The following is a 23,737-nucleotide window of genomic DNA, read 5'->3' on the forward strand; positions in this document are numbered from 1 at the left end:
CCGAAAAAAGATTCTTCCAAAAGAGCGCATCCGCACTGCAAAAGTGCATCAAAAGCGATCTGCTTTTTCGAAAGAGAGCGTCCAGACTGAATGGACGCTCTCTCGCATGTAAGCTGTGATTGCTACGGACAGAGTGGCCACCAGGGCCCCTATGCTTTTTCCTATTCTTCCGAAAAAACTCCCTCTTCCCCGTCCTCTGTTCTTTCAATTTTCTTGTGGAAGAACGCAATTGCAGTGTGGACGTTCCTCAAGTTTTGTCATAAAAACAGCCATTTTTCCGACAAAACTCTGTAGGAGACATACCCTGAGTCTCAGGGAGCCCTTGTGCACCCACACTGTATTGGACTCCTCTGATTCTCCAAAGCTCTGATTCATAGTCTCCTTCCCTCTCAGTACAACCCAGGGCCACCTCTTACAGCGTAAATGGCCAATGTCACCTTGTGACAACCACAACTGAAAGGGACCAGACATAGGCACCTGATTAAGATCCATGATCCCCAGCTGGTATAAGTGGTCATAATTGCCATGACTTCAACAGAGTGATGACCATTTACACCACAGTAGGGGTAGGGTATATTGCAAGCAACATTCTTCAGTCATTTACTTTTTTCTCCAGCTAACTGAGCCCATTTGCTGTGAGGAGTGGGTTCCTTGCATGAGTCCATCTCCCGCAAAAAGGTGAAGCACATTGCACAATGGCTTGCCATAGAAAGAGAAAAGTATTTTGGAATCAGATAATGCCCTATTTGCCACTCATGAAAACTCTCACAACCTTTTGGAGACAAAGATTTCAAACTATAATAAGTCGTAGCACAGAACACGTTATGGGCCCATTTTCTTAAATACACCGATTGGGAAAAAAATAATATTTTCTGGGAAAGTTTTTAAAAGAAATTTTCATTTTCAAAAGTTTTCATGGGCGTGTTCTTTTTTCTACTTTTTTTAAAACCAAAAGCCTAAATTTGAGTTTTCAGTTTTTTTACAGATAATCTGGACATTTTCAAAATATTCAGTAAAAAGGCCCAGAGCACCAAAAATAGTTGTGGGCTGAAAAATGTAAACTAGCTAAAGTTAGGAGAACTTAAATAGCAAGTTTTAACTAGTGTAGTGATTTTGAAATTCAACGATTGAATAATCTCACAGAGACTTAATAAATGGCATGTGACAGTATAAAAACCATGTGTTTAGGTCTTCTGATGTTCAGTTTTCGCTCATAAACAGCAATAAAACACTCTTAATGCAAACAAACACACAAACAAACCAACACCCCCACAAAAACCAAAAAAATGAAACAAAACAAAATACAGAAATTGATGTTTGTTCAATAAATACCAGAAAAAGCACCAGAAACTGTACTTGAACCTAGGGTTGGAAGAATTGGAGGGTTTTAAAGTAAATGTCAGTAAATATCGATTTTGCTACATGCTCACAAATCAACAAAACAACATTTCCTTCTATAAGGATAAAAAATTACAGAGGCAAAGTAAGAAAACTGTGCTTGAGAACTAGGAGTGTAATTTCAGGATATTTACTTTGTATATTTGATAATGTGTGTTAATGGCTATTAGGGATGTAAAATGCCATGTAATGGGTTAACGGGTTAAATGTGAAATTTAGTTCACGTTTAACTGGTTAACCAATTAAGCTGGGCTGGAGTGCCCTCCCCGACCCATCATGGCTAGGTTGGAGGTGTTTGTGCCAGGAGGTGAGCTGCTCCAGCACCCCCAATTAACCAGCACCGATAAGGATGATGCTTACTAATTATCCAGTTAATCTTTCACAGCCCCAATGGCTATAGAGTTTTAACTCTGTGATCTCAACATTTACTTTTATTAAATAATTATTGTCTGACCCTCCCCTCATAATTTTCTACAACTATGAAAATGGATATTGATTAAAATGAAAAAAAAAAACAATATTATCTATCAAAATTATTTAAAAAAACAATATCGTGAATTTTATCCGGCCTTCCTTTACCTAATGGGTTGCATACATGGACCAGAAGGGTGTGATTTCTAAACCACACCAATGTGTTGCAGGTTAATTAGTACATATAGATGTTGCTGATACGCACTAATGGTTTCCGAAGGTGCTTTACTGTAGTGCTCTTTGAAACGACATTAAAGTGCAATAGGAAACATAACAAAAATAAAGCCCTGAAAAACCTGATTATAGGATATTTAGGCTATGTCTACACAGCAACGTTATTTCAGAATCATTCACGTTATTCTGAAATAACATAGTATGCGTCTACACTACAAGCAGTTACTTTGACATAATGTCAAAATAATGTTGAGCTGGAGGACATCTTACTCTGACACCTGTAACCTTCATTTTACGAGGAGTAAAGGGAATAAGGAGTAAGGGGAGTGCTGTACCTTAGACTTCCTGCTGCATTGATAGCACCAAATGCCGAAATAAGCTATTTCGACTTAAGCTACGCAATTGAGATAGCTCAAATTGCGTAGCTTATTTCGGCTTTAGTCCTGCAGTGTAGACGTGCCCTATTATAGAACTCAAAAATGTCAAAACAAGCCCCCTCCCAAAGAAATGAATACCCCTCCCCCAAAATAAAAGCCCTATATCATTTTATGAAATATGTCAGGATTTCTTTTGTGTCTTCACCTTTAGGAATTCTGTACCATTTGCTTTCAGTACACAGAACCATTTAGTAGAGGAAGGCACAAGTCCATATCACTCTCCAACATCCTGTAAGGACTGATCATAGAGTGAGTTGAAGAAGAGGGATGTCCATCGTAGAGAAAAGAAGAGCAGTCCAACAAGAGGCAGGTGGAAGCTTACAAATTCAGCCTCACCAACGTTATGTTCAGCGTCATTACCTTGAGAAGAGGTGAGCCCCTTGGAAGAGAAATAGCCCATAATCTAGCACCGCCATTGCGTGCACACACAGTTAGCCTGAGGTAATAATTCACCTGAAAGCATGAGGCTGTTCTTTGCAAGCACTGAAGCCAGGTATTCTCCTCTCAGGACTCCACTGTGGAGCTGAACTTTCAAGTGCTGAGCATTGTGAAATGCTGTGTCCCTTCAACTTCTACTGCGGCAGTCTTTGCAATATAACATAACTGTCTTGTGTGTATTTTTCAGATATCCTATAGGGCCCTTTTATTTGCAGTTCCTAATTTTCTAAACAGTTATTTGTAGAGGAGTGCCTAATGACTTCGTTACTGGAAAGCCAGAGAAGAAGAAACACCGTAGACTCAGAAAAAGCATTTGCCATCTTAATGATGTGCAATCTCTAAACATATGTCCCTGGAGACATAGAAACAACAACCCTTTCAAACACAGAGGAAGTAGGTTGCAGTTTACAGGATGCAAAATGCCATTAGGAGAACGAATGGGAAGAGATTTCCATTCTAGAGTTCCCTGCTGATAACAAAACAAAGCAAAACCAGCCTTTGTGAGTCTAGGGATTCAGTTCCTCACCTCCACATTACAACTAAATACATTTGCTTGGATTTTCAGACATCGTGGTGATGAAGACTGGAAATTGGCCCAGGGGAGCTGACTGCAACTCAATTCCCAATGCTAAAAAGTAGAGCCAGGAATCCCTGGCACTGCCACAGTCTGTGAATGGCTCCCTCTCCCGGGAATGGAAACCTAGGCACATGCTCTGAAAGTGCAGGCTGAACATCTGTTAACCAGTATCAGAGGGGTAGCCGTGTTAGTCTGATATTAGGAATGGCAACGTACAAAAACCTGTAGGGGAACATTTGAATCTTTCTGGACACACAATTGCAGATCTAAAGGTAGCCATCCTGCAGCAAAAAAACTTCAGGACCAGACTTCAAAGAGAAACTGCTGAGCTACAGTTCATCTTCAAGTTTGACACAATCAACTCAGGATTAAACAAAGACTGTGAATGGCTTGCTAACTACAAAAGCAGCTTCTCCTCTCTTGGAATTCACACCTCCAGATCAGCTACTAGAAGTGGGCCTCATCCTCCTTGATTGGATCTACCTCCTCATTTCCAGCCTGATTCTGGCCTGCATATTTATACCTGCCTCTGGAAATTTCCACTACATGTATCTGAGGAAGTGGGTCTTTGCCCACGAAAGCTTATGCTCCTACACTTCAGTTAGTCTATAATGTGCCACAGGACTCCTCGCCGCTTCTGTTAACCAGGACTCTGTGGTCTGACTCCAGCAAGACCTGTGGTCTGGCATGAATGTTGCAGGATCAGAGAGTCCCGGTGGAGAGCTGGTGGCAGGGAGTACTGCAAGGCTGAGGCCAAGAACGTGGCAGCAGCAGGCGGGGGAGCAAACCTCTGGCTGATAGCAAAGCCAGTGCTGGAAGAGGGCGGTGGCAGGGGGGGACAGGAAGACTTCCCATGTCCAGCAAAATCCATCCTCCAGGATCAGTCAGGTCCCGAGGGTGCCAGACCAGGGAGGTCCTACCTGTAGAACCAATTCTCATTTCCACCAGTGATACCAAGAACTGAACTGTATTGCTGAGTGAAGTACAGCCTCTCTCCGACTTACTAACCAGTTACGAACCAAGCAATTGGTCATAACTCGGTTCGTTCATAAGTCGGATCCCATTGAGTTACACGTGATCGCGCTGTTCGTAAGCGTGGATTGCATTCATAACTCGGGGTCTCCCATTTACGACAGCTTTGGTCATAACTGCGAACGGTCGTAAGTCAGCCATTGGCAACTTGGGGACCAGCTGTACATGCCAACCAGGCAAGGCTATTGCACTCAGACATCAGCCTGGATTCAAACTCTCAGGCTATGTCTAGACTGCATCCCTCTGTTGGCAGAGGGATGCAGATTAGGCAGGTCGACATTGCAAATGAAGCGGGGATTTAAATATCCCCTGCCTAATTTGCATAAAAATGGCTGCCGTTTTTGCCAACTCAGAACTTTGTCCACAAAAAGATGCAGTCTAGAGGGGGATCTGTCGAGAAAGAAAGCCTTTTTCGACAAATCCCTTATGCCTCCTGCAAGGTTGAATAAAAAACTATTTCAACTACATGTCATTGCAAATACACAGTATTTTAGCTACACTGTGGATTAAATAGGCTTTTGTGGGCTATCCTGGGAACCTAACTACCATTTATAATACAGGCAGTCCCCGGGTTACGTACAAGATAGGGACTGTAGGTTTGTTCTTAAGTTGAATCTGTATGTAAGTCGGAACTGGCGTCAGCCGCTGCTGAAACTGATCAGTTTCAACCGCGGCTGAATCTGGATGCCAGTTCTGACTTACATACAGATTCAACTTAAGAAACCCAGGCGTCCCCAAGTCAGCTGCTGCTGAAATTGATCAGCGGCTGATTCCAGGAAGCCTGGAGCACAGAAACTCTGCCTCGGGCTTCCTGTAGTCAGCCTCTGGTCAGTTTCAGCAGCGGCTGACTTGGGGACGCCTGGGGCAGAGCAGCTGGGGTGCTGCTGGGTTGCTCCAGTAGCGCGGCTCCTCGGCGCTACTGGAGCAACCCAGCAGCACCCCAGCTGCTCTGCCCCAGGCGTCCTGATTCAGCCACTGCTGAAACTGACCAGCAGCAGCTGAATCAGGATGCCTGGGGCAGAGCAGCTGGGGTGCTGCTGGGTTGGTCTGGAGCGGCGCTGCGGGACCAACCCGGCAGCCCCCAGCTGCTCTACCCCAGGGGTAGGCAAGAAAAGCCTGGTCTGCTGGGGGGGGCACTAGCTGCATCCCCTCCCAGCAGACCAGGGGGACAGGAGCAAAGCCGCGGAGCACGCCCACAGCGGGACAGCCCAAGCGCGCCCACCGCCCGTGAGCTCCGGGGCGAGAAAAGCCCCGTTCGTAAGTGCAGATCCGACGTAAGTCGGATCTGCGTAATTCGGGGACTGCCTGTAAATGTGTTCCGAGTTCCAAACAACCTACTTACACTCAAAATTTTGGAACCCAATCTGTTCGTATGTTGGGGACTTCCTTTATTCCAGTATCACTATAGTGCAGTGTGTCTCAAAGTGGTCTGCGAAACCACTTTGAGAAATCTGTTAACTGGCTGCGCCGGTTTATCAGCACCACAGCCATGGAGCTTCGTGGTTCTTATAGGCTCCATTTCACCGTTTGCAGCCAAAGGGAGCCGTGGGAAGTGGCATGGACCAGGCCATTGGTTTTGGTGAGTTGGCTGGCAGCCTCCTGTTCATAATCTGTTCTGTTCACGATGACTACAGGGCCCCCTTTGTCAGCCCAGTTCATTAATGGATCTCAGTTACCATATTATTACAAGCCCATTTCAAAAACCAACTTGAAAGGGAAGCTGCGGATGTTAATTTCATTTACAAGTGTGATACCTTCCATAGAGGTTTAAACAAAGACCTTAACCGGATTACCTGTTACATTCCACATACTAATGACATGAAAAGCCAAACACTGGTTACGTAAAAGTACTTAGAACCCACTCTATCAGCTTCATTTAGCATGGAAACTCTGACATTTTTTCCCATTTTTTTGCTTCTCTTCCTCCGTTATTTATTTTGCAACCTGGACCCCTTAACTCCATTCACCTGAAGAAGTGGATTGTGCTTATGAAAGCTCATGATACCCTCTACATCATGGGTTCCCAAACTGGGGGGCGTGCCAAAATTCCAGAGGGGGCGCAAGGTGACTCAGATCCGCCCTTTAACCCTCCTCCCCTAAATTTGCTGCTATTTTTGTTTTTCAGTCAGTTCCTTTTTTTTTGCTCAACAAGTTTTGCTGCTATGGGGGTGTGTGTGTGCGTGAAGATTTCTCAAAAATCAAAAAGGGGGCGTGATGCTGAAAAGTTTGGGAACCACTGCTCTATATATGTTGTTAGTCTCTATGATGCTGCAGGACCATTTGTTGTGTTTTGGCTCTTAGAAAACATTTAGGGGTAAATTAGAGCTAAACCGAACACTGAGAGCCAGGACTGGTAGCTGAAAACAAACTTTATGAGGCTGCAGAAAATTTGGGCACATCCATGATAAGTGGACATATGGCTAACTAAAATCATGCCAGACCAGAGAGTGCCGAACTAGAGAAGTTCAGCCTGTCGTAATTTAATGTTAATTACACCTGAGGAATCAGCTTGTGTTAGACCGAATACAAAGCTGATGAATTCCCACTGCTTTCACTGCACAGACAGGGAAACTGCTCAAAACATGCCTGGCAGATTGGGCTCCACATACAAGATAATGGGAGAATGCTTCACAGGTGGATCCAAGCAGGGCGTAAGTGGCAACAGGATTGAGAAGCCTGGGTAAGCTACGTAGTTGTCTTCTGTCAGTAAATCTTGCAATGAACATGTCTCAGGTTTCTTTGGAATCCTCAATTCTGCGCTGCTCTGCTGACTCACACCACTGTGATCTCACAAAGAGAGAAAGTTTTGCTTCCTTCTCAGCTGGGAGTCTGCACACAGCAGAAGCTATTTCCTCACCCATGGCTCACAGTGAGTAGTTTTGCAGCTAGAAATTGCATCCAAACAGCTTCTTCCCTCCCTCCCTTCCTCCCCTCCGCTATTAGCAGTGGGAGTTGGCACAGACACAGACACTACAGATATACCAATCAGATTCGTTTGGTTCTACTGGAGCTGTTCTCTAGTCATGACCAATGAGTAGTAATGGCAGGGCTGAGGGAGACAGGACCAGAATCCAAGAAAAGAATTGGAGAAGGACCTGTTTCAAAAGAAGATACAAAGCACTTTGCAACTAGTTTTCATCGGGCTACTTTATTCACAAGCATCAGAGACCAACCTGGCAATTTTCAGCTTCGGTGCACCTCAAGATGTGGATTAAATGCCACCCCACATGACATATTTTTGTGGGGTGCTTCCCGCCATTGGATCATGCTCTCAGGAGATCGTTAGCAATGTGATTTAGTCACAGAGCTCAGGGAAGTTACAGATTCCATGACTGTACCCAACTTCTGAGACTTTGGGCTCAGCTGTCAGCAGCAGGAACAAGGCTGCGCACCTCTCCTCTCCCCCTCCACTGCCCAGGGCTTTGACTAGGGTTAGGACTGCACATCCCCCTCCATCCTCCCTGGCTTTTGTTGCGGCCGGAGCTGCTGCTGTGTGCACCCACCTCAGAGCTTTGGCGCGGTCTGGAGCTGGGGCTGTCTGTTCCCCCAAGACGATCCAGATATCATTCCTAACCTCCACCCACCATCTCCCTCCCATTATTTTTAGAAAAAAGTCAGACAGACAGACCAGGGTTCCTGTGATTTTTGTGTATTGCCTGCAACCTGTCTGTGATCGTTACTAAAAATAACCCAGCGAAATCTGATGTGGATCAGCATTACCTCTGCACTTCTGAAGTAAATGGAGGAGTGTATTATTTCCAGAGTGCCCTAAATAGTGGATAGATGGAGCGCAGGCTGTCAACCTAATCCCCTCACGGACCTGAACGAGACAGTGCAGAGCTTTCTGCTGGCTGCAAAGTATGATATGCCCATGTTAGGAGCCAATACTGCCATCCTTCATCATGCAGAACGACCCTTGCTGGCAATGGGAGATCTGTCCAAGGATGGACGACAAGATCGAGGCTTATTCTATATGACACTTGTTCTGTTTTAATGGGGCCTTTTATGTGTTGAAAAGGACTCCAGTGGGTAGGAGTGTGGGGTTTTTACAGGGGACTTTGCTCTGCAGCGTGTGAGTTTTTTTTCCCCCTCCGGATTGGTTCTTTTATGCAGATGGGGTTATAGTCTGTATGTTTAATTGATGGCAGGGTGCCTAGAATCTTCAATAAGCAGATTAATAGTCAATGTGTTATCTATGATTTTATATTTATAATATTTCCTTCGTGCCTTTTAAGTTAGCAAGAGTAGGGGATTAGACCCTTAGATCTGTTCTCTGTCTAAATACATCGTTTATGGAGTTGTGACAAGACTAAAGCTTAACACAGAAACCCAGGTCCAACTTAGAGGACCAGATTTGTATGGCTACTCAAGCGGGGGAAGGCATCAGAATTCTTTAAGGCACTGTACAAAGGCTGAGAACAAGTTCACGGGGGAGTACATGTGTTTTTTACAGCTTGCAGCCCGCACACTAGCTACCCAGAAATAGGTAGATGTATGGGGGAGGGAAGAAGCCATATGCCTGCCAAAATTCCCATTGGAAGCTCCCACTGCAGCATGACCCAGTCTCCTTCATAGCCAATTGCTTCAGAGCTATAAACTGGCCTTTTGTGATAATCACAGCAAAGATGATAGAATGGAGGCTTGACTTCAGGGCCGTGGTGGGGATTTAAACGGTTCCAAAAAACTGCACTCTCAGAATCCCAACCCCGAATAGAAGAAACCCACAGAATCAGTTATTCTAGAAAGATTTCTGCCTTCTCAGGGTGAAGATGTGGGCTGTATCAGAGCTTGCAAGTGAGTCAACCTGGAGTGAAGACTATGAGGATCTGAAACTCTGTCCTCCAGGTATTCCAAACTCTTTCTATTAAGCGTTCCTGTTCTGGCTTATCTCTACCCTACTTGTGGCATAAGCAAGTAGCACAACAGAGAACATCCTGCAACAGAAAACAACTGCAATAACCCTTAACAACTGGTGCTTTGGATGCTGATTTGCTATTATTACTCATTATTGTTAGCACTTATCTGATGAAGTGGCTTTTACCCACAGAAGCTCATGATATAATATATTTGTTGGTCCCTAAAGTGCCACAGGCCTGCTAATTGTCTCTATTATTACGTTAACGAATTTTTCTCCTATCAGAAAAGTGAAACACAAACCAAAGGCAAGTCTTTACTATATAACCCTGCAACTTCTAAACACATTGTTAGAGGGAACCTGTAAACTTAACTCAGGCCCCTGTTCAGGCATTGACCCTAACTCCCCTCCCTTCCACGCACAAAACTCTGTCACCTGTGTGCCATGGTGCTTTCAGCCCGGGCTAACAGACACAACTCAGAGGATGGGTTAAAACCCAAGTGTGCTTTCACCCAGCAAGCCGGTCCCACCCCTGGGGAGGCAGAAACAAGTCAGTTTCTCTCAGGCGCCTCTGAGCAGAGGTGGGGCCAGCAAGGGAAGGAGCGAGCAGAGGGGAGAGGAAAAAGGAGCCACGGAGGCAGGAGGTAGCTGAGTCTATCTGCACCACCACACAGCTCTCTGTGCCCTCAGGCCCTTTTCCCACCTCTTCCACAGCTCCTCAGATAATCCCTCACCACAGTCCCCAACCTGCCCGTCCCAGAGTCCCCCAAATAACCTCACCCCCTGAGACCATCAACCTGTCACTCCCATCCAACCCCCCAACTCCCCACCCAGTCCCTGCTTAAACCCATCCAACCCCTTGGTCACCCACTCTCCAAACAAACATACCCCAGTCTCCTCCCATCTCCCCCAAAATATACCCAACTCCCACCAAAACTTCTCCTGACACAGCTCCCTCCCTCCCCGTCACATCTCACTAATTCCCATCTCCTTGCACAACCCTCCCCTAAAACATCACCCGGCCAAAATTATCCCAACCCTCTCCCCAGATCCACACGCCCTTGCCTGCCAATCTTCTCCATTCGCCCAACGTTATTCCCCAGTACACTCCATTCTTAACACCACCTCTACTGCCCATTCTCAAACCACGTCCCTCCCCCAGCCTCCCTCTGCATCCCTGCCCCATTACTCACCCCAGGACCTTCTGCTCCTACCCCCCCAACTCCCCAGTCCATCTACTCGGCAGATCAGCCCAAACACCCCAAGCTCCTGGATGAACCAACTCGCCTTTCCCTTCAACTTGCTCCAACCCGCTTTGGCTCACCCAGGACCACCCCCCCTCGATAAGGCCACTCAGCCCTTGAGCCCTGACGTTAGCAGCCCATCTGCACTTTGGAGTGTTCTGCAGGGTTGGTGACCTTCCCTCTTCTCCTACCATCCCCCTCCTTGTCTTCTTACAGTAGCCAAATAGCCCCATCCACCCCCATTTCAAAGAGCTCCCCATTGCAAAGCTGCGAGAACCAATAGGACAGCAACTCTCCAATTCTCCACCACCAGGGGGCCCTCCCCCTTCCACACCAGGACAGCATACAGATACCCCCACCACCCCATGAGGGAAATGAGTGAGTAGGGCCTGACAGTTTTCTCTCAAACCCTGCCATACCACCAAAGAATATATTCACCAGCTGCTTGTGAACACAGGCTAAGCCAGAGAAGGGCTGATAGTCGTCCAGTTCCCTCATGTGCTCAGAAGGACAAACAAATTCTCCCATGAATCAGAGGGAATCATTTAGGGTAGGGGTGGGCAATAAAATGGTGGTGGTTCACCAGAGTGGGCCGCTGCCACTATATTTACCAGCACCTCCTCAGGTACGGGCAATGGCAGTATCCACTGGCCTGCAACAGTGCTCTTCGGCCAATGGGAGCTGCAATTCCCCATACCCGTGAAGACGCGGGTAAATAAATCAGTGTGGGGGCTCTTTAGGGGCTAACCCTGGCAGATGCGATCTGGCCCACAGGATGGTGTTTGCCCATCCCTGATGGAGAGCCTCAGGTTACATTGGTCCTAGCAACACTGGTGAGCTCAACATCAGTGAAGACACAAGAATTCAGATATGGCTTTTACAGTGGAGTTGCTCATATCCCAACCACTCAGAACCAAGTCCCAATCACTCACGTTAACTCTGCAGTGAAAACATACCCGTAATTGGTTTAAAAAAAGAGATACAATCTCCAGTGCTGCACATTCCCATTCCCCTGACAATTTTTGTGTGTTGTCCAATCACATTTTCTTTTTTTATATATATATATTTTTTCCCCTCTCTCCTAATAGATCCAGGCAAATAAGAAAAACTGACTAAGTCACTACAATAAACAAAGGGGACATTGATTACATACACAGGACCATCAAACGGGCTCTAAAAACTCTAAAATAGGGAAAAAATATTCCCTAATCTCTTTCAGTTAGAGTAATCTTAGGTGTAACTTGTAACAGGAGGAGGTAAAAATCTTTCAGATCAAAGTGTGAATACACTGATGATGTCACTTTAAAAGCTAAATATTTCAGGATTTTTTTTCCAGCATCCCTGATGATCTATTTTATAACAACGAGATCAAGGAAGTGAAAGACAGAAGCAGCATCCAACATATCCCTTTCTACATGCTTCCTTGATTATGGACATATATATATTTGGACTAATATGCCGGAGAATTATTTATAAGCAGATTTAAAAAAATACTGCATTGGAAAGCAAATTCCTGCATATTTCACCACTCTTCCCTCACAGGGATCTAGACCTTGGTAATAAAAGTGCTTTGGTGTTTGGATCTTTAATGAGTCATTTAAGAAATTCATAATGTAACAAACAAGAATCTCATTATCCCATCTGGAGAAAAATCATCTTATTTTACCCATTCCATATAATTATGAATTATTGATATGATACTATAAAAAAATAATATATGAACAGAATGCTTCCTTCCTCCCCCCAGAGAAATTATCTATCAAATCTAAAGTTACTAAAAGATAGCTTAGGGAGTATTCATTAAACAATAGTTTATATCTACCTTATGTGTCTGATCCTGCCATAGTTTCAACTGATGTTTTCCATATGTTGGAGCTACAGTCACAAACCTTTTTGGCAGGAGTAAGGAAGACCTAATATAAGTTACATATACTTAGATGAATAAAATGGAAAACTCATTGAGCGAGATCTCCAGCTGATGTAAATTTGCACTGCTCTATTGACGTCAATGGAATTACTCCAATTTGCCCAGCTAAGGATTGGCTCTCCATGTCTAGATATAATGGAGGAGAAGAGTTCAGGTGAATTCATAATTATATACAGCAATCCAATGTGAACACAGGAAAATGGCATATTATCACCAGACAAATGTTACTTTCCCGTCTTGGAATTTATAAGTTTCTAGTGAAATAGCTCAGCAGAAATTATCATGGACATAGTACCTTGTCTGCCACAGCAACAGAGAACAGATGATGCCACTTGGTAGAAGTAAACTTATTTTCATTTCTTTTTCTCTTAAAATCTATAGTTGACATCTTTTAACTAACCTGTTTCTCCTATTTCTTATCTCCTAAACTCACTCAGTTCATTGAGGACGATGGTTAGTCATATCAGTGACTTAATTCGGTGGAGTTCAGAATTTCTTATTAGTTGGTTTTGTACAATCTGTACCTACTTTACTGCATGTGCACTCAGAATATGTAGATAAGCACATTTTAAAAGACAAAGTTAAAAGCATAAAGATAAGCAGCATATAAGGATCTAAATGACTCGTGGGTGAATATCGAAAGATTTAAATTTACATTCAGCCACTAGAAATATGAATGCATAATTTCCTTAATTATTATTTTATGAATCTTCTAAATACATAGGGGAAACAATTATTTTTATTCGTGTATTTGTAGAGCTACATTTTATGCTCTCCTCCTTTTGGCAGGAAATTACACAGAGAGAATTCTACTGCATAAAGCATTGGGTCATTCTGGAATCTCACTGAAAGATGAATTAACTTGCTCCTCCAAAACTTTGCACTGTGGGCCCATAATTCAGCAAAGCACTTAAGAAGGTGCTTAACTTAAAACCTCTTTGCACTTAGATCCCATTAACTTCGCTGGGACGTCACCAGGCGCTTTCCTGAAATGGGATTAATTTCAGCACATATGGAATTTGGGCCTTGGTGCCTTCACATGCCACTTGCAGGTGGAATGACAATTGCCAACATTGCCTGCCTGCAAGTGTTACTCCACCACACAGGATGTGTGGAGCTTTTACAAGGACAGGATTGTACTAAGGATGTAAAAATGCATTAAAAAATATAACTGTGTAACTGCAAAATCAAAGCAGTTATATGCACAGCAGGCTCTAAGCTTATGTATTTACCATGGGCTCTACAACCGGCTTCTCAGGAGTGGGGCTAACAGCCCCTTTCAGACCTGCTCCCAGGGAGCCAGTGTGTAACCTGTGGCAGGAGAGGGGGTGAGGGAAAGAGGGCCTGCCACCAGTGGGCCCCCTAGGGCTGGAGCTGCCCCCTGCCTGGGGCAAGTGGGCAGCTGCCCCAACCCCTACCAGTTAACCAGTACCGGTAAGCCTTTCCATTAAGGGTGAGGCTTATCAGTTAACCTTTCACATCCCTAGATTGGACCTCCTTGAAATCTGAAGAGGTTTCCATCCTTTATTTTCTCAGAAGAATGTTTTCAATATATTTTTATCTGTCTATTCAAATAGCCATTCGCTGCAAAGACGATGAACTGGCATTGTTCAGACAATGAGGAGTTCTGCGGCACCTTAGACTCCTCCCTGGTTTTTGCAGACTGATATAGCTACCCCTCTGTGGCACTGTACAACTGGCTGTTCCATGGCGCAGAAGTTTTGAGACCATATTTTAGGAAGGAACTGAGTAAGTGACAGAATAAAGCTACAGTTCAGTGTCATATTGTCCATCTGCCAAACAAACAAAATAAACTTATAATCCTACTGAGTAATTGCAATGTATAGACGTTTTCCTAGCTAAAAATATGATCAATTGAACTAGGAACATCAGATGACCTTCCTTACTTTTCTAATTGGCTGGCTTGTGCCAGATATGAAAAATTCACAGAAGAATTTGTTTTGTACATTGTTTCTCTGAGTACAGGCAGTCCCCGGGTTACATGGATCCGACTTACATTGGATCCCTACTTACAAATGGGGTGAGGCAACCCCACAATAGCTGCCCCCCCCCCCCCAGCAGACTGCCGGAACGCACCGCGGTCCCGCTGCCCGTGTCTGCGGCAAGAAAAGCCACTCCGCGTCTCCCTGGTCTGCTGCCCCTCAGCAGACCAGGGAGATGCAGAGCGGCTTTTCTCACCGCGGAGGATGCGGGCGGTGGGACCGCCATGGTGCGTCTCGGCAGTCCCGCCGCCCGCGTCCTCCATGGCGAGTCCCCAGCAGCTTGTCAGGTGGACTGCTTAAAGTTTCAGGGGCAGCCCACCATGCAGAATGTCCTAGAGGCATGGTTCAATGCTTTTTATGGAGAGTTTTGAAATTGTGGAGTTTTGTTCTGAATAGGAACAAAATGTTTGAGAGCCCCGGTAGTTTAACCTTACTAAATAAATAAATACAATTAAAATCAAATAATCAAAAGGTTGGCTAACAAATCTGAAACCTCCTTCAGTAAAATTGCTTTTTAGCAGAAAGCTGGTTCATCCACTTCTTCAAGTAATTCCTGTACGAGAGAGCACATACTTAGAAAAAATATAAATGAATAAAATAACCGCGTTTTCCTTGTGCTTTTACCTCAGTACCTAATATGCTGTCAAAATCACAGAATCCATCCATAAGTATCTCTGTATGAAAACACACAAGAGAAATGGGCTTTCATTTTTGCATTAAAGTCATGTACATAGTTAATATGATCCTATATACATTACTTTGCATCATCTCTTTACATTTGATGGATCCCTTTAAAAAAAAACAGGAAAGAAAAGAAAAAGAAAACTACTGGCAATTTGACACCTCTGTATACTTGGAGTTTGAAGGCGACAGTGGGGGAGGCACCCTGCACTAGCTGCTTCCCCCCAGCAGACCAGGGAAACGCGAAGCTAGTGCCCCCCCCCCCTCCAGCAAACCAGGGAGATGCGGAACGGCTTTTCTCAGTAGACACCTCAGCTTGAGAATAAAGGACTGAGGGAAGTGAGGTGTGGGAGAATAAAACTGAGCTCTGGAGAAATGTTTGGCTAGAGTTTCCCCTACAATATGTACCAGTTCCGACTTACATACAAATTCAACTTAAGAACAAACCTACAGTCCCTATCTTGTACGTAACCCTGGGACTTCCTGTATACATGAAAAGATACTCATATGTTTGAAATCCAAGAAAACGGTCTAAGCTTTTATGTGGGATACACAAAAGTACTTAGAAACTTAACTCCCATCCAATTATCTTATCTTTGCTAATTACACCCCTGCTGACTTCATACAGAATGATCAAATTTCAAATCTGTTTCTTTTTTCCATGGGTCCATAATTAACATAACATCTTAAAATGCCCACTTGCTGAACACATAGGAATAAAATGTGCTGTCTCTTATAAAACACTGTTTTACAGATCCTGGAGTATACTGGTGGGGGTTTCGCCCAGTGCCCGCTTTTGTTATTTTATAACACATATTTTCTTTTTTTTAGATATTTTATTGTCTTGAACTCAAAAGCATTTGTTGTTGTTAATATTATATTTGTACTTACTACAAAAGACTTAAGCGAACCTTTCCCAATGTATGTATTCTTCTAACTTCTCTGTTTGTATTGTTTATAATTTGGAGTAACAAATCTAAAGCTGTTCCTATTAAGTAAAGCTATTACAGGTTGAAACTTGCTAATCCAGCACTCTCTTGTCTGACAACATCTGTCGTCCAGCATGATTTTAGTTAGCTGGGTGTCCAATTATTGTGGGTATGACCAAGTTTCTTGCAGTCCCACAAATTTTGTTTACAGCCCCAGTCCTGGCGCTCAGTGTTCTGTGCTGCTATTTAGCTCTAATTTATCCCTGATGGTATGTCTAAACCACATTCTTCTTCCGAAAAAAGAATGTAAATGAGGCCAATAGAAAATTCAAATGAAGCGCAGATTTACAAATCTTGTGCTTCATTTGCATAATCACAGGAGAGCGCTTTTTCGAAAAAGAAACCACAGTCTAGACGGAGTTCTTTAAAAAAAAAAAACTTTTTCGAAAGAATCCGTACACCTCATTTTTTCAGCTAAACTAGTTTTACCAAAAAGAGCTAGATTCAGTGTTCTACAATGCAGCACTGTCAACCCCACCAGATTTTAAATCTGTCTTGGCCAGGCCTCCTCCAGTTTTCAGAGATGGGCTTTTTGCACATAAAAATTCACCCAAATTTGGACAAATGATATGCCCGTGAAAAAGCTCAATTTGCATGTTAATCCTTTGGAAAGGATAGAATGGGACGATCTAGCTACAGACTGTATCATAGTGTACATGCATGTGGCGTCCAAATTAAATACATTCTGGCAATTCTTAACTTTTGAATTCTTGGCATGCCCACTTTAGCATAGGCTTTTTTGGAGATGTAAATTGAACTCCAGTCAAATTTCAGTTAATTCTTAATGTTCAGAACGGCTGTCGCTTTAAAAACAGGCAGCTCCTGCCAAAGCGATTAACATGCTAACGAGTGCTAGTGAGGAGAGAACAAAGGGCAGGCGGCCTTTAGAGGAGCGATGCTTATTTTTGGTAATATGATATTAAAGTTGTCTGAGATACAGCTATTGTGTGGCTAAACCTTCAAAAGGAACTTTAAGTTCTGGAAGGTAAACAGGAAGAATTCATCAGGAAGCTAAATAGTGTCGCCAAGACAGCGATTACAATGACTAGTAAAAACAACGGGAGAGCCAGAAAACATTTTTCCCCCAAGGAGAAACTGGAGGACTCCATCTTGAATAGGGATGGGGTGGGAAACGTTACATGGCAGCCCTGCTTCTCCTAGGCATGTTGCAGCTGGTCATGGGCCATAGGCTGAGGGATTGTCTAACTGCTGTGTGTACACTCAAACTCAGGCTCTAGGTGCCTGGGAGGTGTGAGGATCCCAGAACTTGGGTTGCAGCCTGGTCTGGAATATCTACACTGCAGTGCAACAGCCACACAGCCTGAGTCTCCAGTCCCTGAACCATCTGGTACAGGCTCACCACTGCTGTCTCACTGCAGTGTAGACATGCCCACTGTGGCTCTTTACATAGGCCAATTGTCCCCTGTAAAGCAGCCCCATGATGAGACACAGGTGGACTGTAGCAGCTCTCTCTGAGAAGAATACCCAGTGTACCTTGGGTTCTCTCATCCTATAACTGACCCCGTTTAAGTCCCAAGCAGTCTCCTGGGACAAGAGGCTCCTCGGCCCCAGTAAGAGGTTGAGGATCAGACTCTATGTTACGAGAGGCTGTGTCATTTTATCAAGTGTTAAATAACCTTCCTAATTTCCTCAACCAAGTGCCCGATATAACAAAAGTGTTTGGACAACATATTCAACTTGATTCGTGAGTGTTTGCAGAGTAGCTTGCTCATGCCAACCCAAACTTAAAACGCAAGCCAGCTTGGCCTCGTCCGGATCTTTCACAACACTGGAATTATGTTCCCCAAATAGACAAACATTGCTTCAAAGCATAGACATGTAGCTTTTTCCATCTCCTGATAACATAGATGTTGCCTGAGAAGTTTTAATCAAAAGCCCTGTTATAAATTTGGCTAGCAACCAGTGAATAAAGAAATTTCAAAGTGAATTTTTAGCCTTGTGTTTATCAGTGCAATCTTGCATCAGGTGCTTTATTCTCACTTTAGTCTGTACAATATCATCAGTTTCACTGCTTTACAGACAAGCCAAGAATGTGCATGCACCAGCTCCAGTAAAAAACAAACAACATCTAAAAAAACCAAAGCAGCAGGGGCTTAATTTCCATTTTGGAAGATATGGATTGTAAAAGTTACTTTTGCATGTTAGCTATGGATTTGGGATAAATCTGTAAGCAAGCATTGAACATGCACAGAAGGCACACTCTGACGACTGGAATAATTTTTATACCAGTATAAAATGAACAGTATCCATCAAAAATACCGAAGAGAGAAAACAAAAGGTGAATTGAACCCAGATTTCAATTCTCTAAGATCAATTCCAGTCTTTCAAATGGGGCATGCATTAACTGAATGATGAAATATAGAAAACCCTGCAGGAAGCTTAATTTTCCTTTTGTGAAGTGTGGCTCTAAAACAGTGTAGATGTATAATAGTGTAGCACTTGATCAGACTACTTATTTTTAAGACCATGGATTACATTTCCAAGAGATCCCTGTAAATTGTGCCAAACCGTAAGTGTGTGCATGCATCATCCTGTATTTTTGCATGCAGAAAAGTGAAACTGTATGCATCTATTTCTGCTTGCATACACAATTTCTTCTCTGCTCAAATTTGACAGGTTTAATTAAGCTGATTTATCTGAAAATTTGGCCATGTATGTCAGCATAAAATCAGAGTTCACCTATTCAAATTCTGCAGGTTTTATATTAATTTGTACAGAGGTCAAATATTTCTTATAAAAATATAACTCTAGGGCAGGCTGAATTAACCTTGTTCTTTGATCAGGTCCCTTCTTTGGAGTAGATCCAGTCTTTTCAAAGAATCTACTTGTGGGTAAAATGCTACCACAGCCTCAGGAAGAATAGTATAATCTGGCTCCTAAAGGCTATTAACTGAAAGAATTTGGTATCCTTTACTGTTAAACTTGAAGCCACATGAGTAACTTTTTTGGGTATGAGTCAGAGCTCTTTATACCAAACCAATTGAGATGTATTATCAAATATGGTGGATTCAGACTTCTTCAGAAACAGGCTCAATAGCACATTAATTCTGGAGAAGACATGAGGCCGAAATGGCTGATCTCTTGGGCATCTCATAATGTTGTATAAAGATTTACCATTTCCTTCTCATTGTGACATTTTCAGAGATATGAGGAATTGCAAAGTTCATTCTTCCAAGACTTTTTTCCCAGGTTCCACTACCTCCTGTGATTTCAAATGCCCAGACCTTTACAGCCACAGCACCGATTTAAATACTGCGAGGAAAGTGATTTTTGTCTGTGATATTTAGGGTTTGCACACCAAACTCACATCATTTTGTACTACTTAACTATGTTATCTTGTTTAACTAAAATCTTATAAATGCTAGAGCAGAACGTCTATGAAAAAGAACTCAAAGAATCCCTGTTTGCATTAACTCACTTTCCATTTCAGCTAAATTATAACGCATCTCTGAAGCTCAGAAGAGTCTGAAAGGAATCACTACCAAATGTTCTACAATACCCTTATCATTTCAGCATACAGTTACCGCCCTTTCCCCCCATTTCAGAAACTGAAACTGTACCAAACTTCAGCTTGCATAAATCAGTGAATTTCAGTAATACGAGAGACCAGTTTTTAGCATTTTACTCTGGTCACGGTGGAAGGATTAGAATTTGCAAATTTTCTTAAGTAAGACTGAGGTGCAGAGGTAGGATGCAGACAGAGATGAAAAAAATCAGATAATTTATATGTCTGTTCCATGAGGGTTTGATGTAGATTAAATGCTATTTGGCACAAAGAGATATCTGGAATACCCAGTCCTCTTTCCGCACCATCCTCCCAGTTAATTAGAAAGGAAAGATTTGGGGGCGTAATTGGGTAACTACTATACTTTCTCCTTTATAGTGTCACGTAATCCAGAAGTGTCCTTCATTCCTTGTCCTAAAATCTGAGTACCATTGTTGTGCATTTCATAGTTGCAACTGAAATAGCTGCCTTTCTGTGGAAAACAGCAATTTCCTTTCATACATACAATATAAAAACACGTAGACACTATTCATGTACCTCATGCACACTGTTGAGACAGATGCATTTGGGAAGTTGCCAAGCATGAGATAAATAACATTCATCTTATAAGTCTAAGTGCCTCAACTACCTTCTACCAATCCATCTCCAGTGAGACTTACAACACTAAACCTCTGAACGGCATCAGATGTCATTAAAACCACCATAGTTCACTCATAGCATCACTACATCCGAGCAGTTTAGCCAACCCTATATTTGCTAATAAAACCATGATATTAATATAAGTATGGATTGTTTCTAGAGTGCTTTGAAATGGAAGACACTATATAAAAATGCAAGAAGTTATTGTTATGATTAATTGCCACCCTGAAATAGAGCAGTGATCCAATGAGTCAGGAACCCTACTTCTGATATTAGGAAAATGCAAATCTCTTTTATTCATGTCATATATACAGGGAAGATAGATAAAAGCAAAGTGCTCTTGGCTAGGGCTATGTCTACACTACAGAGTTTTTCTGGGATACTGGAGGAATCCCAGAAAAACTGCCATGTCCAGGGAACGCGTCCGCTTTTTCGGATCAGTTTCTAAAATAGAGGGCCCGTTCTTTCGGAAGCTCTGTATTCCTCATTTTATGAGGAATAAGGGCTCTTCTGAAAAAGGAAGTTTTCCCCACATTTGGCCTCATGTACATGGGCCAAATGTCGGAAAAGCCTCTTCCGAAAAAAGAATTGGAAAAAGGTTTGCAATTTGCATATCTTTTTCCGAAAAATAACTGCAGTGTAGCGGTAGCCTAGAAGGTTTCAATTTAACTACTTTATTTCTTAGAATTCAGAATGGTAACATACAAGAACTTAGGGTATGTCTACACTACCCCGCTAGTTCGAACTAGCGGGGGTAATGTAGTCATCTGCAATTGCAAATGAAGCCCAGGATTTGAATTTCCCAGGCTTCATTTGCATAAAGCCAGCCGGCGCCATTTTTAATGCCGGCTAGTTCGAACCCCGTGCCGCGCGGCTACACGCGGCACGGAGTAGCTAGTTCGGATTAGGCTTCTCCTCATGGAATGAGGAGTACAGCTAGTTCGGATTAGAAGCCTAATCTGAACTAGCTACTCCGTGCCGCGTGTAGCCGCGCGGCACGGGGTTCGAACTAGCCGGCATTTAAAAATGGCGCCGGCCGGCTTTATGCAAATGAAGCCTGGGAAATTCAAATCCCAGGCTTCATTTGCAATTGTGGATGACTACATTACCCCCGCTAGTTCGAACTAGCGGGGTAGTGTAGACATACCCCCAGAGACAGACAAAGCAAGCTTCTCCCTAAAATAGAGAGGCACAATTCACTTTATTTTAAGGTGGCTCTTTATGCACTGACTGATACTAGACCAGAATTGGCTCCTGGTGGGCTGCCACATGCTTTATTTATCTGTGTGTCTGCAGGTACAGCTGCTTACAGCTCCTATTGGCTGCCATTTGCCAATCCTGGCTAATGGGGGCTGCAGGAAGCAGTGTGGGTCAGACCATTGCTGTGAGCAGCCATACTTGCAGCTGCTCAGATTAATAAAGCATCTGGCGGCCTGCCAGGGACTAACCTAGATGAACCACATCCAGCCCGTGGGCTGCTTATTGCCCATCTTTATACTAGACCCTGGTCCCACATTTTCCTACAGAGCCAACTAGCCTTCAAGTAGGAAACCCCTGATAAAGTTGTAAGTTTTCAATACACCATAAAATCCATTAAAATATATCTAGGAAGGATCCAGTTGGGCAGCATGGGTGGAAATACTCTTGCTGGTAACAGCCTCTGATGTATAGGAGGAGTGCTAGCCAGCCGGTGATTAAAGGGTTAAACTCAGGTAGCCACGGGTGTTGGCAGGGGGCCAGAAGAACCAATGGGATACAGTGCTGAAATGTAAATGGTAAATATATACCTGATGCCTGCTCTCTTTCTGAGAGTTCTAAGTTAAGAGCTGGAGGAAGCAAGATGAAGTAAATCAAACGGAATTACCATGCCTACAAGGAATATTGGGCATGGAACTGGACTGGGCCTTGACGTACGGATCAGTACAGATCATGAGTAGATAGGGAAATGTATGTTTAGTCACGATCAGGGTATTTTTCTTTATTTTGCTGTTTGGTTAAACTTCTCTGTGTGAAATCCATGTGCCTCCCTACCCCCCTCTCCCCCACCCCATTCATTATACCTAAGCTATGCCAGAGAGATCACTTTTCTCTGAGTTTTAATCTGCTCTTTTCTCAGTTGCTCTGTAAAACCTAGCAACCAAGTATAGTTTATCCAGCATACCTTTTTGTTTTGTGAATAAAATCTCCTTTTTTAAGGCGATGATTTCATTCTCATGACCTGGAAGGTAACAGGTCTATGTCTGTGCCTGCCTAGTCTGAGAGATCAGCTACTAGCAATTGCAGTTTGTTTTTGGTTTTCTTTTTCAAGCTCTCTTGTGGTAAAAGAGCTTGGGGTATTCCTCTGGAAGAAGCTCAAGTGATTCTTCCTGGGTTTTAAAAGGAGTTGGACACTTGATGGTGGCAGCCTATCTCCCACTGCCAGTGAATCTGTGACTCTGGGGAGTTTTTGTAAGCAAAGCCAATAGAGGCAAGGTATTTTTAGGTCTCGTGTGGGCCCCCACCGTCTGCACTCAGAGGGTACGTCTAAAGTACATGGCTCCGTCGATGGAGCCATGTAGATTAGTTTACTTGAAAAAGGGAAATGAAGCGGTGATTTAAATAATCACTGCTTCATTTAAATCAAAATGGCCACCGCGCTGTGCCAATCAGCTGATTCAGAACCCTTCGTCGGCAGATCCCCATCTAGACTGCCACGCTGTGCCGACTATCAGCTGATTGGCACAGCATGACAGCCATTTTGATTTAAATGAAGTGGCGATTATTTAAATCGCCGTTTCATTTCCCTTTGCTGTCCTGCCTAATCAACATAGCTCCATCGACGGAGCCATGTATTTTAGACACACCCAGAGTGTCAGAGTGGGGAACAGCCCTGACACAGCCAGTGACATCTTACACCCTGAAATATGCAGATTCTCATTCATGTTAACCATCCAATATGGCAGCTCTCTCTGTTTCTCTCAGGGACATCCCACAGCAATGATTTTCCTTGGACTCTGTATTATATAAACAACTCTGAATTTGCTCCTATCATATTCATTATATTGAGTGTACTCTCATTGTATAATGAGACAATGTGAAACAGAATAACTAGACGGCTTCATTCATTATGTCATATGGCTCCAGACGATCTCCTCTAACAGTGCTCTTTTCTTTCCAGATGAACAAGGCTACGATTATTTAATGTGCTCCCATGTGAAACTTCCTCTGCCCTATACCCTACAGGAAGTGGTGTCTTTTCCCTTCTATTTCGAGTGTGAGTTGGCTCAGGAGCCTTTCCCAAACTTAATTCCATTGTGGCTAGCTACAGCTGACTCACCTGGATCCTCAGGGAGCCTCTTTTCCTCCA

General features: G+C 43.4%; 1 protein-coding gene and 1 long non-coding RNA gene across 5 annotated transcripts in view; one reads left to right on the forward strand and one right to left on the reverse strand.

Moving 5' to 3' along the window:
• The window catches only part of PLCB1 (phospholipase C beta 1), a 698,632-nt gene that overhangs the window by 511,845 nt on the left and 163,050 nt on the right, over positions 1-23,737 (reverse strand). The window lies entirely within an intron of this gene.
• On the forward strand, positions 7,294-14,383 carry LOC112543547 (uncharacterized). The gene is made up of 3 exons (XR_003086769.3): positions 7,294-7,396; positions 9,290-9,372; positions 14,131-14,383. It is a non-coding gene; the product is annotated as an uncharacterized LOC112543547 (long non-coding RNA).

Source organism: Pelodiscus sinensis, chromosome 3 (assembly GCF_052426305.1).
Source record: "Pelodiscus sinensis isolate ZL-2025 chromosome 3, ASM5242630v1, whole genome shotgun sequence".
Taxonomy (NCBI): Eukaryota; Metazoa; Chordata; order Testudines; family Trionychidae; genus Pelodiscus; species Pelodiscus sinensis.